The sequence below is a fragment of the Hypanus sabinus genome, chromosome 7, assembly GCF_030144855.1.
Source record: "Hypanus sabinus isolate sHypSab1 chromosome 7, sHypSab1.hap1, whole genome shotgun sequence".
In the NCBI taxonomy this organism is placed as follows: Eukaryota; Metazoa; Chordata; class Chondrichthyes; order Myliobatiformes; family Dasyatidae; genus Hypanus; species Hypanus sabinus.
This window is the reverse complement of record NC_082712.1, coordinates 37,617,817-37,631,071: the sequence shown is the minus strand read 5'-3', so window position 1 is coordinate 37,631,071 and position 13,255 is coordinate 37,617,817.

Here is a 13,255-nt window from a genome sequence, read left to right as displayed (position 1 = left end):
ATGATGGTATGATAGTACATAGTAAACCTGGTGCAGTGAAATGCAAACAGTGCAATGCGCTCTTTGATGAAAAGAGATATAGAAAGTAAATTGCATACGATAAAAATCTGAAGGTACGTGATGAAAATGTATGGTAGATAGATAAGATTAAGGGTGAGGTTTTAAGTGTATACCATCTTTCAAACTCTTAACAGCTTCTCTTCTCTCCCCTTGCCTTCCATTGACCTGTACATCTCACATATACCAGAGGAAGAGCCTAACAGTTTATAGTACCAGTGATCCCACTGCCGTCTGTAAGGAGTTTGTACAATCTGTCTGTGATTGTGTTAGTTCCCTCCAATTGTTCCGGTTTCCTTCCATATTCCAAAGACATACAGTAGCGGTCACCAACCCATCGATCACGATCGACTGGTGGATCTTTGAAACTTTCCCAGTGGATCCTGAAAAAAAAAGAAATACACAAATACTGTTGAGAGATTGTTTCCGGGTTGCGGGATTTTAGTTTTGTTCTTTCTGCCCAGTGCGCGTGCATGTAGCTCCCCCGCCACGTGACTACACGGTATACTTCAGTGGTCCCCAACCACCGGGCTGCGAGGAAACAATGTGATTTGTTGAACTTGAACACACATGAGGTCATCAGTCGCCTAAACGTAGTGATACCCTCGCGCCAGGGATCACTGGTTGGCCTCGGGTAACTGGCTGCCTCGCGCGGCCGGCGGGAAGTGCCCTTGCTACCAGCTTGGAGCGCGGACTGATGGGCACTGCCTCTAAACCTGTTTAGCACGCCGAATGTTCATGGGGAACCCGGTGCTGAAATATTTGCTGACGACCTAATGCCGGCTCAGGGTTTCATAAGTATCAGAGCAGCTACCTTTCTGCGATCTACTGAAACAAACTTTTGTCAGCCGATAAATCCTACCCTGTCACACTCCTCGCTTGGTCGCTCGCTCTCTCCGGGCCGCGGCCCCAGCACAGGGACCTCCAGCCCTTACCTTGTCTTCTCACCCCACCCACAACCAGCTGCACCTGGCCAATGCGGTGGGTGGGAGGCTAGTTGGGGCCGGGAGGCTGTCTAATGAGGCAAAGAAGCCCTCAAAACTGCTTCGGTACCTTGAGTCCAAGCACCCCACACTTAAATGCTGAGTTTTTTTCCAGCGTTTAAAAACGTGAGCAAGTGGGACAGCAGCTAAGTGCTGAGAGCCACGTAAACTAAATTGCGGAATAGACTGGACACAAGGAAACTGCTTTGAGTATCGCAGTATTCCCGTCGTGTTGAAACCTGCACCTCCCCCCCACCGTCAGCCGGTCTGCAAGAATATTGTCAATATTAAACCGGTCCGCGGTGCAAAAAAAAGGATGGTGACCCCTGGTGTTCATACATTATTTCTACTTCCGGGTTGCAGGGTTTTACTTCCTGTCTTTTCTGCCCCGCTGCGCAAGCATGTAACTAATTGATTTGGAGTCCATCTTGCCTTTCACTAAGGCAAAGTAGGGGATCTTGGGCTTGAAAAGGTTGGTGACCACTAACATACAGGTTAGGGTTTGTAAATTGTGGGTATGCTATGTTGGCACTGGAGGTTATGGTGACCCTTGTGGGCTGCCCCCAGCAAATCCTAAGACTGTGGTGGTGGTTGATGCAAGCGATGTGTTTCACTGCATTTAGATATTTTGATATACATGTGACAAAGCTAAACTTTTCTTTCTTTTTCAATCTTTTTATTATTGTTATTAATATCAACAAAATAAAATTGATACATAGATAATGGGATTACAAACATACACAATTCAACTGAACATGAAAGAATATATAAGCAATGATTACAGTATAAATGGGTATTCCCAAATCATAGACGATACAATATACAAATAAATAAGGCAAACCTATGTATATCATAATATATAATAAGAAATACAGAAAAAAGAAAAAAAAAAGAAAAAAATTATGCAAAAAAACTAATCTAATAATCTAGTAACTAATAAGGAAAAAAAACAGAAAAAGAAAAAAAAGAAAAAATGGAAAAAGAAAAAAAAGGGCTGTTTATAATATCTCACAAAAATACAAAGTCATCAGTGTCGTCAACTCCGATCCTCTCAACATATATAGAATCAAAACTGGAAAATCAAATAGGCCTGGAACAGCGTCATATTACATCATATGAAAATATTGAATAAATGGTCTCCATATCTTTTCAAATTTAATAGAAGTATCAAGTACACCAGTTCTAATTTTTCCTAAATTTAGACATAACATAGTTTGAGAAAACCAATGAAATACAGTAGGAGGATTAATTTCTTTCCAATTCAACAAAATAGATCTTCTAGCCATTAGTGTAAGAAATGCAATCATTCGACAAGTGGAAGAGGATAAATGGAGTGAGTCCATCATTGGTAAACCAGAAATTGCAGTAATAGGATGAGGTTGTAAATCAATGTTCAATACCACAGAGATAATATCAAAAATATCTTTCCAATATTTTTCCAAAAGCGGACACGACCAGAACATATGAGTTAAAGATGCTATCTCAGACTGACATCTATCACAAATAGGATTTATATAGGAATAAGAATGAGCCAATTTATCCTTGGACATATGAGCCCTGTGCACTACTTTAAACTGTATTAGTGAATGTTTAGCACATATAGATGATGTATTAACTAATTGAAGAATTTTATCCCCATTCTCAATAGGAATAGTAAGGTTAAGTTCTCTTTTCCAATCATTTTTAGTCTTGTAAAAGGGCTCTGAACGTATCTTCATAATTATATTGTGAAGTTTTGATATTAGCCCTTTCTGAAAGGGGCTTAGTTCAAACAAATTCTCCAAAATGCCTGAAGACACAAAATTTGGAAAAGTAGGAAGTACAGTATTTAAAAAAATTCCTAATCTGTAAATATCTAAAAAAAATGAAATCTAGGCAAATTATATTTATTAGATAATTGCTCAAAAGACATAAAACAATTATCCAAAAATAAGTCAGAAAATCGTAGTAATCCTTTAGTCTTCCAAGCTGAATAAGCTTGGTCTATAATAGAAGGATTAAAAAAACAATTGGATACAATAGGAATATTTAAAACAAACTGAGTCAACCCAAAAAATTTCCAAAATTGAAACCATATACGTAAAGTATGTTTAACTATCGGGTTGTCAATTCGTTTCGGCAATTTAGAAAGAGCAAAGGGAAGAGAAGTCCCTAAAATAGAACCCAGTGCAAATCCTTGTACAGATTTAATTTCTAAGTTCACCCAATGAGGACAAAGCTAAACTTTAATCTTTATCCCTTCACTACGTTGAACCTTTGTCATTAAGTTACCCGTAGGAACATTTGATGATTGCACAATATCCAGTTATAATTTCTCAGAAAATAAATTGGCTTATCCGTGCAAACAGCAAAACCTAGACAGCATTTGACAGTGGTATGATATGTAGTAAGTCACATTCATGGCACAAAAAAAAACAGGCAATGATTATACCCAAGAAGAGAGAGTGTAAGATCCTCTGGTTATTGTATTTAATGACATTAGCATTGCTGATAACTTGCTATCAGTTGTCCTGGCAGAACAGAAATGATCAGGCTCAACCACAATTGCTAAAGGGGGGTCATATGCTGGGCATCCAACAGCAAGAGATTCACCAAACACATCAGAACTATGATGCATTTGCCTGGAGGAGTTTTGCTCCAATAACTCGACGCTCAATACAAGGCAGCCTAACCGATTGACAGCCCATCCAACACTGTCAATGTTTGTTCCTTCCACTATCAGGACACGTAGGCGGCAGTAAGTCCCAACGGTGAGAAGGGCTGCATTTACTCACCTAAGCCACTGATGCAGCACCTCCCATATTTATCACTGATGTCGCCAAGGAATTCACCATCATCAAAAAAAAACTGATGTGTATCCACACATCAGATTATTTTAAAAAAATAGAAAGTTTTTGGTTCCACTGGAGAGAGTGAAGAGGAACCTTGAACTTATTGAAGGGGAGAATTAGTTAGGTCAAAATTGTCCACCAAACTAATCAAGCTAGCAATTCTGCAAGTGCATTTAATTAAGAGAGAAATTCTGTAAAAATGTGGCACTTTTTGACCTCTACAAGTGCAAAGGTGATAACAGTTTCATTCTGACTCTGGTGCAGAATGATGGATGGTGTAGTGGTACCACAGAAAATGATGCCAAATAGCAAAAGGCATGAACTGAGTGGACGTGGAGAGGGTGTTTCCATCAGTAGCAGAGTCAAGAATCTGAGAGCACATCAGAATAAAGTAACATCCCTTTAAAACTGAGGTGGGGGATTTCTTCAGCCAGAAGGTTGTGAATCTGTGGAATTCATTGCTGTGAAGGTCAAGCCATTGAGTATTATTTACAGCAGAGTGATAGGTTCTTGACTGGTAACACAGCTAAGGATGGGAGAATAAGGTTAAAAAAACATTCATGATTAAAAGGTAGAGCAGACCCTTTGGGCTAAACAGCCTAATTCTGCTCCTGTGCCTTCTGACCTTATGGAAACTCACCAAGATGTTGCCTTAACCAGAGGACTTTAATAATGTAGGGAGATTTGATAGCTTGGTTTTGTATCCCCTGACCTGATAGAAGATAAAATTACCAGAAACATTGTTAGGGCAGATATTCAAAATCTTTTCCCAATATTAAGGGAACCTAAAACAAGAGGATTTTAGGTGTAAGATTTTAGCACAGAGTAGTTGATGTTTGGAATGTGCTGCCAGAAGAGGTGGCAGAATTGGATGCAATTTCTACATTTAGGAGACCTTTAAACAGGCATTTACTTAGGTAAGGCAAAGAAGGGTAATGCAGGCACATCAGATTAGTAACTGATGGTCCAAAAAAGTCTATGACTCCATGAGTCTGGAGGGAAGTGTATTGGAATTAATATTACCAGCATGGATTAGGCTAAGAATATGGACGTTGGCATTGGGATACGAGTTTATTATTATCACATACTGCTAAACAGTTGAAAGCTTTTGATTATCCTGCCAAAGTCCCTTCATCCCATCCTCCCACCATTAAAACAGGGATATGTTTACCCTTGTCCATACCTACCACCCCACAAGCCTCTTTATCTAGCACATCATTTTCCTTAACTTCCGCCATCCGCAACGGGATCCTCCCACCATGCATGTTTACCCTCTACCCCTCTCCACTTTCCATAGGATAGTGAATCCTTTGTCCACTTGTCCCTCCCCACCGATCTCCCTCCTGGCATTTTCACTCTCTGCCACAAAACACAAAATCTTCAGGTGGCTACCCACTCCAATTCAACTTCCCATTCCCATTCTGACGTGTCTGCACTTCAGCCAAGATGAGGCCAAACTCTAGTTAGAGAAGCATCTTCTATCTGCGTAGCTTCCAACCTAATGGCATGAACATTCATCTCTCCAGCCTCTGGTGGATGTCAGAGCAGCCTTTCAAAAGTCGTTAAAGCATGTTACTTTATTTTTTCATTGGCACTGAGATGACAATGGTCTTCTTAAGGCAGAAGGGAACCTCAGGTTGGAGTAGGGTGAGGTTAAGGATATCAGTGAATGCACCTGCCACCTTACACCTGAGCATTTCCATCAGCTACAAGGCATACGTCAAAATCCTGATCCACTTGCCCAGTGGAGTTTGGCTCCAATAGTTCTCATATCAGCTTGATGCTCCTCAGGATAACAGCCTGTTTGACAACAGCACTTCCAGCACTCTAAGTGTTTGTTCCTTCCACCACTAGTGCACAGTGACTGTAGAAAGGCCCATTCAGAAAATGCACTGCATTTGCTCACCTATGCCTCCCTGCACATGACCAATGTGACATTGTCTTCACCAAGTAACAAACTACCATAGGAGCTCAGCAGATTGAGCACCCGTTGTAGGGAGGAGAGTGCCAAATGTTTCATGCAGGATTTGAGTACATAGCGAGTTACTCCAGCCAGGCCAGTCATTTTCCAAGGATGTTGTCATCAGGAAGGCCCGTCTGATGCTTTCTCTGGTGACCATGGCAACAGTGTATCAGAGGTTGTCAGGTAATGTGGCTCACTTCACTGACCTGTTTAACACAAGAGTAGAATGCAATAAGTTAATCTGGGAAGGATGTGCAGTCACCAGCAATAGTGTCTGACTTCTCTTTGTAACCCAAGTCTTGCCACAATGAACAACAACCCTGAGACCTCAAGAAATATGCCTCACCTGCCATCAGCTACATCAGTAAGTGTGTAGACAATGTTGGTACCTCAAGAACCATCATCTCATGGCACAACCGGAAACCCTGGCTGAACTTACCGATGTGCTCCTTAGTAAAAGTCTGGGATGCTGCCTTCAAATCCAGTGACAACAGCTCTCAGAGCAGCCAGGAGAAATCTCATCTTAGGCATCTAAAGGGAAAAGGCCATCCGTACACCAAAGCTGCCGGGAACACGTGTCTGATAATGTGATCAAGGGCATGACAGACTACGCAAGGAAAAACAGCGTGACTGTACCAGAGGCACCTCCCTCCCTGAAGTGCTAACCAATGTTTATGCATGCTTTGAGGCATGCAACGCAGTGCCAGTCACAAAAGCTAACTCCCCTCCCCCCAGGTGAGCAGCTACTGTCTGTAACAGCAGCAGATGTAAGAAGGATTCAGCTGAGAGTCAACCCCCGTAAGGTGGCAGAGCCAGGCAACATCCCAGGCTGAGGACTCGGGGAGTGTGCACACCTGCTCAGTGATGCATTTACGGACAACTGCAACTCTTCACTCATCCAGGCTGCTGTCCGCACACGCTTCAAAATAGCCACTATTATCTCTGTGCCAAAGAACTCTGCACCTTCAGAATTAAACTATTACCACCTGGTGGCACTGACAACCATATGGCATGAACATCGATTTCTCAAACTTCCAATAATGCCACCTCTTCAACATTTCCCATCCTCTTTTCCTTCCCTCACCTTATCTCCTTGCCTGCCCATCACCACCCTCTGGTGCTCCTCCCCATTTTCTTTTTCCCATGGCCTTCTGTCTCTTTCACCAATCAACCTCAGCTCTTTACTACATCCTTCCCCCTCCAGGTTTCACCTATCACCCTATATTTCACTGTCCCCTCCCCCCACTTTTAAAATCTACTTTGCAGCTTTTTTCTCCAGTCCTGCCGAAGGGTTTTGGCCTGAAATGTCGCCTGTCCCCTTTTCCATAGGTGCTGCCTGGCCTGCTGAGATCCTCCAGCATTTTATGTGTGTTGCTCAAAAAAATACACAGTATATTTACAAGGATATTGCTCAGCCTCGTGAATATCCCTTTGAAAACAAATGGATAGGCTAGAATGTTTGCAACAAAAGAGGCTGAAAGGATATTTAATTGAGGAGTTTACTGCAGTTTGAGAGGGAGAAGTTTAAGCCAGATGCATCAGTATCACAATGGAATAAAGGGAATTATTGAGGCATGAAAGAGGAGCTTGCCCGGGTGGATTGGAGGCGATTGACAGCAGAACAGAGATGGAAAAAATTTCTGAGAATTGTTCATAAGGCACAGGATAGATATCTCCCACAGAAGTAGTTCTCAGTTAGCAGGGGTAGGCAACTGTGCGTGACAAGGGAAAGACTGTATAAAAGCCAAGGCAAGGGCAAATAAAATAGCAAAAGTGAGTGGGAAGTTGAATGATTGGGAAGCCTTTAAAATCCAACAAAAGGCAACTAAGAAACCTATAAGAAGGGAAAAGATGAAATATGAGTGCAAGCTAGCCAATAATATAAAGCAGGATAACAAAAGTTTTTTCAGTTATATAGAGTATAAGAGAGGTGAGAGTTCATATTGGACCACTGGAAAATGTTGCTGGTGAGGTAGTAATAGGGGACAAAGAAATGGCAGATGAACTTAATGGGTACTTTGCATCAGTCTTCACTGTGGAAGACACTAGCAGTGGGCTGGAGTTCCATATGTGTCAGGGAGCAGGAGTGAATGCCATTGCTATAACATAGGAAAAAGTGCTAGGCAAACTGAAAGATCTTAAGATGGATGTCACCTGATAGACTACGTCCCAGAGTCCTGAGAGAGGTTGCTGAAGAGATAACCGTTGCATCATTATGATCTTTAAACAATCACTTGATTCTGGCACAGTCCCAGAGTGCTGGAAGATTGCAAATGTCAATCCACTCTTTAAGAAGGGGGAAAAGAAATTATAGGCCAGCAAGCCTAACCACAGTGGCTGGGAAAGTGTTGGAGTCTGTTATTAAGGATGAGGCTTTGGGGTACTTGGAGACTAATAATAAAATAAGTCAAAGTCAGCACAGTTTCTGTGAAGAGAAATCTTGCCTGACAAATCTGTTAGAATTCTTCAGGGAAGTAACAAGCAGGGTGGACAAAGAAGAGGCAGTGGGTGTCATTTACTTGGATTTTCAGAAGGTGTTTGATAAGGTGCCAAATGAGGCTTTACAAGCTAAAATCCTATGGCATTATAGGAAAGATACTGGCATGGATAGAGGAATGGATGACAGGCAGGAGGCAGTGAGTAGCAATAAAGGGGGCCTTGTCTGGCTGACTGCCAGTGACTAGTGGTGATCCTCAGTTTTGTGTTGTGACTGCTACTTTTCACATTGTTTGTTAATGATTTGGACAATGAAATTGACGGATTTGTGGCAAAATTTGCAGATGAAATGAAGATAGGTGGAGGGGGTGGTAGTGCTGAGGAAGCAATGCAATTACAACAGGACCTAGACAAATTGGGAGAATGGGCAAAAAGTGACAGTGGAATAGTGTTGGGAAATGTATTATAATGCATTTTGGTAGTATTACGAACCCTGTAACTGGGTAACAGCAAAGATAGGAGTGTCCGTTGAAGTCTGATGATACTATTTTTAACAGTATTTATTAGTAAAAATACACAAAAATAATATCAATGCAAATATACAGAAAATATATGTCATCAATACTAAACCTAAAAGTGCAGGTATAATAATAATCAATAAGAAATAAGCTCTATTGTTGTCTAGGGGATAATGAATTGTCCGATGGAAGTATAAAGTTCAGTTCAGTTCATACAGGCTGCCGTCGTTGCTGATCACCATGTGGCAATTGTTGGAGAGAGAGAGAGAGAGAGAGAGAAAAACTTGCCGACTTTCCACGTTACGATCTTGATCCGTATCCGTCCTTTAGCTAGACCGTTCCATGGAGGACTCGCCACCCAGGCAAGGATGGACACACACACAAGCCCCCCACCAGTCTCTTAGCATTTCTCCTGGTGCGTCTGAAGGGGTTGTTCCCCAGACCCGACTTTTATCCTCACTCGCGGGGTCTCAGATGTCAATCAGGTCGGGATGATGCAATCCCTCAACCAGACCACTCTGGTTGCCCCCTGAGGGGTTTCAATGAATAGTACAGTACTCAATACACAATTCCTTCTCCAAGAGACAATAGCAGTAGTCAGTGGTTCCGTTCTGCTTTTGTTAGGAGACATTCCACTTTTTGTGTATTCCTGCGTTGTCAATATCAACTGCCTTTTCTGTTATCCTGCGTCTCTCTCTCTCATTACTGACATGATGTGTATCTCTCTCATTTCCTGGGTATCAGACCCAAAATAATAGCGACCTTGCAATTCTCAAAAGGGGGGGGGGGCGACTTTGCACCCTTCTGCCCCTCAGAGTTGCTCCACATTTGTAACAGTAGAAGGAACAATAGTGCAATAGTGCAGAATATTATCTAAATGGGGAGAAGCTTCAAACATCAGATATGCAGAGGGACTTGGGATTCCTCATGCAAGACTCCCCAGAAGGTTAACTTAAAGGTTGAGTATGTGGTGAAGAAGGCAAATGCAACATTGGTATTTATTTCAAGGGAAATAAAATATAAAAGCAAGGAGCCTTTATAAGACACTAGTCAGGCTGCACGGAGTATTGTCAACAGTTTTGGGTCCCATATCTCAGAAAGGATGTGTTGCCATTAGCGAGAGTCCCGAGGTGGTTCACAAGGATGATTCCAGGATTGAAGGGGTTACCATATGAGGAGCGTTTGGGCCTGTATTCACTGGAATTTAGAAGAATGTGGAGGGGTCTCATTGAAATCTACTGAATGTTGGAAGGACTAGATAGAGTGGAAGTGGAGGGGATGTTTCCAATAATGGGGGTGTCCAGAACTTGAGGGCTCAGCCTCAAAATTGTGGGGCGACCTTTTAGAACAGGAGTAAGGAGGAACTTTTTTTAGCCAGAGAGTAGTGAACCTGTGGAATGCTCTGCCACAGACAGTGGTGGAGGCCAAGTTGATCATTTCCTGATCGGTCAGGGCATCAAAAGTTATGGCGAAAAGGTGGGTGTATGGGGTTGTGTGGGATCCTTGATGGAATGGCAGAGCAGACTCAATGGATTGAATGGCCTAATTTTGCTCTTATATCTTACGGTCATATGGTCTAATATTATGAGACCATGATGGAGTGAAAAGGAAGATCTTGTAATGGCAGAGAAGTCAATAATTTGGAGACACTGAAGTGAGTCAATTTGTTGGATTATCAGAGAGTGGGTATATCTGTTCACCTAGTTGATGCTTTTTGTTGGTCCATCTTGGGTACTAGCCTACAAAGTACCCAGGACATCTTCAAGGAGCGATGTCCCAGAAAGGTAGCATCCATTATTAAAGACCTCCAGCACCCAGGGCATGCCCTTTTCCTACTGTTACCATCAGGAAGGAGATATAGAAGCCTGAAGGCACACACTCAGCAATTCAGGAACAGCTTCTTCCCCTCCGCCATCCGATTCTTAAATGGACATTGAACCCTTGAACACTACTTCACTTTTAAAATATATATTATTGCTGTTCTTACATGATTTTTAATCTATTTATTATACATTTACTGTAATTAATTTATTTTTTCTTCTTCTTTGAATTTCTTCTTTCAATTGCATTGAACTGCTGCTACTAAGTTAACAAATTTCACAACACATGCCGGTGATAATAAACCTGATTCTGATTCAAGGAGAGGACCATGACATCTTTTCCAAGGATGAATGGGGCTTTTTTAACCAATTAGGTTATAAAGACCCAGATGCCCTCCCTGTGTGCATGAATATCCAAGATAATATTTTATAGGATTTGCTCTAATCTTAAATCAGCATGCTCAAAATCATATACGTCTGGCAAATTTCCCTTTCTGACTTTTCTAAGAAAACAATGTGTTCTTCTTTTCAGAGAGAGAACAGCAAAACAATATGTACAAGAGTGTGTGATCTCAATCAGTTTATAGACAACGTGTTTCTGCTGTTTCTTGACCCTTGAAATCAGCCTGATTATATAATCATGGATTGTTCAGTCAAAAGGTAATGACCTCAAGCCTTCAGTTATATTTGCACTCCCACTCATTCATCTCAGACACACACTGGGTATTTTTTCATAAGCCACTGCAAAGCAAAGATCATTCAGCAAAAGGTTCTGGGATTCCCTCCCCACAATCCTCTGGCTCTCTGCATCTTTAAGACGTTTCTTGACATCTACCTTCCATCCTTCCCATAAGATGCTGCTTGACTTCGAGCTTTGCTGTGAAGTGCCTCCAGATCTTACTATGCTTAAGCTGCTTTGTGGATCTTCATTGGCTGGGGTTGACCACGGATATTACATCCTAGTTTTCCTGTGATATGCAAGCCGGTACACAAGAAAGGGCAGTACAACATGGAGAGCAAGCTGTTGCCCATGCAGAAGGCTCTCTCTCTCTCTCTCTCTCTCTCTCTCTCTCTCTCTCCATGCAGCTGATGAATCTAAAGGAACATCAGTTGGCACCAGTGGCATCTCAGAAGTATTGAACTCAACTTAAGGCTGCATTAGGGACTCCAGCTCTGGATTTTCCCTCTGGGCTTACTCCCAAAGCCTTCCCCGTGAGTGGTCTTAACCAAAGGCCTCGTATGCAGCGAAAAGACATTTCCCATATTCTGAGATTTATGCGATTATTGGACTGTACTTTCCTTCAGTTTTTCAGTCTTTTCTTTCTTCTGCTGGATTGGCAGGGTGGGGGTGATCTGTAAATTTTTTATGTTGTGGTACTACTGTCACTGTTCTTTCCTGTGAGAGAGGGTGTCAGGGATTGTTATGTGTAGAGGATCGTTTATAATTTTTATGACTGTTGTTGCTGCAGGCGAGGGGGGATTTGGGGTCTGCAAGTTTTGTTTTGTTTCTTTTTTCATGTGAGTTGGGGGGGCGGAAGTTGATGTTTTTACTTTTATCGACACCCATGGTCTTCTGTATTTAATGGCTTTCTGGAGTAGACAAATATCAGAGTTGTATTCTACATGCATACATTGACAATAAAACGAACTTTGAACCTTTAAACTTACTTGCTAAAGTAATAGTGAATAGATGAAAATATTGTTCAACTAAAAAGAACAGGTTACCAGTATCCAATTGTGGAGCTTTGCAAATTTTTAAAGAGTCTTTTAAGAGACTCTTAGATAGGTACATGGAGCTTAGAAAAATAGAGGGCTATGCTGCTGGGCAATTCTAGGCAGTTTCTAGAGTAGGTTACATGGTTGGCACAACATTGTGGGCCGAATGTGCTGTAGATTTCTATGTTCTATGTTCTAATTTAGAGTTGCAGAAGTTCCAATTTCTTTTAAGCCAAACTTATTGTATGCAGTGTATTACTAAAATTGCCCAGTGATTAGACATTCAGGTTTTGCACCACTGAAATGTATTCACAATGGATTTGTGAATTAGCTTTGTTATTCAGCATATTGCCATGGTATTTTCATTATCGCCACCATGGCAGTGCTTTTCTAAGCAATTCAACCACCCAGAAATAATTAAAGGAAATATTGACAAAAGATAATATGAACATTTGGAACTATTATCAAAAACTTAAAGAGTAATTTGCTTTGTTAAAAAGGAATGTGCAAGGTTGTGATTGAGACAGATAAGCTACATCAGTGTTGTTGGAAACTGCTTTAGCTGGGGGGAGAAAACCTGGACAGATTGAGACCCAGAGGTATGAAGACATTGCTGACCCAAGTTAGTTTTGCTTCCTTTAGCAAGGAATTAAGTAACTAACTTTAGATCAATTGTACCATGATTTCAGGAGACAATGGGATACATATTTTAATGAAGAAGAGATGCATGGAATAACAAACTAGATTTGATTTACTATATTCAGTGAGATTTAGTAAAATCTAAATTCCTTTTACATTTGTTAAATTCTCAAGCATTCCACATGTTCACCCCTTAGAATTACTGTCCTTGACTTGAACTGTTCATAATTTCTGCTTTCATTGTCTTTAGATTCAATCCTCCGTAATCCACTTGGAATTACACCTAGCAAGC